This window comes from Microtus pennsylvanicus, chromosome 13, assembly GCF_037038515.1.
Source record: "Microtus pennsylvanicus isolate mMicPen1 chromosome 13, mMicPen1.hap1, whole genome shotgun sequence".
Classification (NCBI taxonomy): Eukaryota; Metazoa; Chordata; class Mammalia; order Rodentia; family Cricetidae; genus Microtus; species Microtus pennsylvanicus.
The window spans coordinates 75719649-75724035 of record NC_134591.1 but is presented as its reverse complement, the minus strand read 5'-3'; positions in this window follow the sequence as shown (position 1 = coordinate 75724035).

The window sequence follows — 4387 nt, the reverse complement described above, 5'->3', positions numbered from 1 at the left end:
AAGCCCGTCTTGACTCTGTTCTTCCAGGAAATGGTCAGTCTGACTGGCAGGGATCATCGTCAGAGCCTTGGAAGGGGACCCCAAGTCTTGTATTTCTCTTGTCATTTCCTATTTACTTGATTTGATTGAGGTTTGGTCTGAGCAAGCAAGGCAAATGTGGTTCCTCTCTCACCTGGATATCGAGGTCTACAGGATTGGAGCAGCTTCTGGGGTACCCAAGGGGGTTGGGGTGCTGTTCACCGCAGACTGATCAGCAGCAGCTGCAGCAGCGTCCCGCTTCAGTGTGGTTCAGGACAAAACACTGTCCGTCCTGACAGGGCCTAGGAAGGCTCAGATGCCATCTTGGGAAAGTTTGTGAACTGCTTGCAGTGGCCTGGTTTGGCAGCTGAGAGAACATCTAATCTGGGTACCATTCCTGCCAGCACCACCCCAGCCTGCTCACTGGGTCCTCTCAGGTCTGGATAACCAGAGCAGTTCTAGTTCCGGTGGCAATGGCTTTAGTATCCCAAAGTCAATGCTGAGCCCAGACTTTTCTTTCCCACCAGTCAGTTCCCAAATAACCACATAGAGACTTAATATTAATTATAAATGCTCCACTGGTGGCTTAGGCTTATTTCTAGCTAGCTCTTACAATTTAAATTATCCCATTTCTACTCATCTATATGCTGCCCCAGAGTTCATTTACCTCAGCTACATAGTTCCCATCCTGCTTGCTCGGCTCCTCATGGTCTCCTCTGACTCCGCCCTTCTCCCTAGCATTCTCGTGCCCTGGAGAATCCTGCCTAGACATGGGTCAGCTTTATATTAACAATGAGAACAGCACGTCTTCACAGTGTACAGAAGGATTATTCCAGAGCACCCAGGCACTTTTGGAGCCTGATGTCCTGGCAAGACTACCCTGCCCAGCTGTGCGGAGTGGGCAGGGACCAGCTTTCCCAAACCTAGGGTTTCCTAAATCATGAGCCCTGACCAGCCAGCTCCGGCATCCTCCAAGACACCTTGGGCTTCTGAACCCACACGGTCTCTGGCTCAGTGTATCGAGGGCTCTTGGAACTTGGCCTGCTTGATCTTAGCTACACCAAAATCTCTTACTGTGTCCCTGCCCAGTGAGCCGAGATATTCCTGCTGAGGGTGGTTCTAGGGACCAAACCCAGGATGTCCCTTTCCTACAGACATCAAAGATCATGTTATCTCTGTCTCAACTCTTCAGTTCTGCCATTAGTTGGTATGGAAGCAGATGCTGTATGCTAATAAAATTTTATTGACATAAAAGATCAATGGGGCCGGGCGGTGGTGGCTCACGCCTTTAATCCTAGCACTTGGGAGGCAGAGGCAGGTGGATCTCTGTGAGTTCGAGACCAGCCTGGTCTACAAGAGCTAGTTCCAGGACAGGCTCCAAAGCCACAGGGAAACCCTGTCTCGAAAAACCAAAAAAAAAAAAAAAAAAAAAAAAGATCAATGGGGTAGATTTGGTCTGTAGGCTGGAGTTTACTTGTCTGTCGCTGACCTCTAGTCAATGGCTGTGGAAAGGCCTCTGGTCCTGACATGCTGGCTTGAATCTGTTTTTAGATATCAGTGACTCTGAGATAAAGGACCAAGGCCAGGTGGCTGGAGAGATGGCACAGCAGTTGGGAGGTGCTGGGTTCAGCTCCTGGCCATCTATGGTGGGGTCTGGTGCCCTCTTCTGGCATACGGGTGCTTGCGGGCAAAGCACTGTGTGCATAATAAATAAATTAAAAAAAGAACCAAGGCCAGACAAATCCCAGCTCCCGGGGTGTCAGCAGCCTGGGTCCAGGCCTCAGAGGTAAGGTGGCTTTACTGAGGCAGATCCGTTGGTTTGCTAAGGAAACAGAACCCAAACTAGGCCTGGTGCCTCAATGCTTGCAAGTCCCGACACTTGGGTGTTGGAGGCAGGAGGATCAGCAGTTCAAAGTCATCTTCTGGTATGTGATGAGTTTGAGATTAACCTGTACTACTTGAGACCCTGTCTCAATCCAAAAAAAATCCAACAAGTATTTATAGTCATATGCCTATGCCTTTAAATACCTATGTGTTTATATATCATACATATATGTATCTGTGTCTACATATCAACACATACTGCTTTACTTTATTTTAAGCACTTGGCTGTCTAGACTGTGGACTGGCAAGTCCACAATCTGTAGAACAGGCTGGCAGGCCAGAAACTGAGGCAGAAGCTAATGTTGCCTGAGGCCAGATTTCTTCTCCAAGGCCTTCATTTCCGGTCTTAAAGCTTTCAGCGCAAGAAAACTGCCCATCGCAGAGGCTCTAGAGCTTCGCTCCCCAGCCTATCACAACATCTGGACATGTGGCTAAGTTTCTCTGACAGGCAGTGTGGGTCTGGGCTTCCTTGCTTTCAGTCATCCCAAGCTTTGGGTGGCGGCGGTAGCAGCGGCTGTTAGCTGTGTGGGCTCCCGTGCCTCAGTGGCAGGAGCCAGGCGTCCCATCCGGGGCTGGGAGGGGCTGAGGCAGAGTGAGTGGATAGGAAATGACTAAACACTGTGCTCCTTTCCGTCTTTAGCGTCCCCTCAGCCCTGCATCCCGCATGGCATATCCTCCCAGGTGCACACAGGGGACCAGAAGCAGGATGCCTTGTGCATGTGGTCCTGAGTTGTCTTTCTGCGTCCTAAGCCATGGCCTTGAAGCAAGGCCTGGTACAGAGAGGAGCTGCATTCTTGAAAACCCAGCCGTGGTTCCTGTTCATGGGAGGAAGCCCCCACCTTCCATGTGCTCAGAGCTTCTTTATAGAGAAGAGAAACTGAGGCACAGAGAAACAAAAGTCTCTTCGCCAGAGTGGGGCTAAGTTAGTAGGTGGTGGAACTGGAGGCTTTACTGGAATCTGACTCTAAAACCACATACTGCAGCTGTGAGTCCTTGGCCCTCTCAAAGGGCTCCAGTTCACTGACAGCCTAATTAGAAGCAAAGCACCGAATGTACCCAGCCCTCCCTAGTAACCTGGAGTTCCCCCTTGCCCCTCTGGCTTCACCACGAGGCTTCCTCCTGGGAGGTGCTCCCTTCCTCATTCCTCTCTTATCTCAGGCTCCAGAGTCTTACCACACTGTGCGGGGAAGGTGAACCTCCTAGAGACTGTGGGATCAGATACAGGGAAAACAAACACCAGAGAAACTGACGACTGATGGGCATCTTGGGGTGGCAGGACCAGGGCCACAGCTACCCTGGTGTGTCTGCAGACAGAGCCCTCAGATGCTCCCAGAGTGGAAATTCCAACGCCATCCGTCCAGGAAGATGGGAGGCTAAACAGAGGAAAGCCTGGGGCCTGAGTTCCTGAAGCTCCATAGAAACTTTACTGGCTATGGGAGTTGAAGGAGCAACAGGCCTTCAGGGAGGGCTTGGTATGGGGCGGTAATGCAACCAGACAAGATGCTCAGGGTAAAACAGGGAGAACAAAACGTCTAAGCACACACATATACTCATGTAGACAACATTCACATACACATGTACACACACTTATGTACACACACCCATCCACACATACATGCGTGCACACAGGAGCATGGGCACCTTAAGAAAGGGAACACTGCAGAACAGAGAACAAGAGAGTAGGCCTCCGTCCTCCAGGGCTATAGTCTCTGCATCTGCTTTTCCTTCCGCCAGTTTCCTGGAACACAGAAATGCAGAAGCAGTTTCCCCATCTGCCTTTTCCACCGGGTCTTTGGGTGGGTCCCTCACTCTCTGACTTGAATGCTCCCGTCCCTGGAGGGACCTGATGGCACCCCAGCACTGTAAGCCCCACTCCTTGGCATTATGGAACTGCTTTTGCTCAGCTGCACTGACTCTGCACTGGGACCCACAAGGTAACTAGCAGTGGGGTGACTGCCTGGCCTCCCCACCCTTTTGGGACATGCCTCCTTGCTGTGCTTTGCCTGCTCCCTCTGCATGAAGGCACACAAATCACTCCAGGATATCCTATCTATCTCTTCCCCTTCGTGGAACAAAGACAGGAGTAACCTGGGCATCTCTTCGGCAGCTTTTATTTTTTAGATTATTTTCTTTTATGTGTATGAGTGTTTTGCCTACATGCATGTACATACACTTCAGGCATTCCTGGTGCCCAGGAAGGTCAGGAAAGGAGCCCCTGGAACTAGAGCACCAAACCCAGGTCCTCTGCAAGATGAGAAAGTGCCCTTAACCACGAAACCATCTCTCCAGCCCCTCACTATCACCTTTTTATACTGTCCTATTCCAGACTCTCCAAGAGGCACCTAAAATGTCTCTTTTGGGGGACCTGATGCACCCTCTTCTGGCTTCTTTGAGCACTGCACACACATGGTACAGGGACATACTAGCAGGAAAAATACTCTTACACCTAAAACAAAAATAAATTTTTTTTAATATTTATTTATTT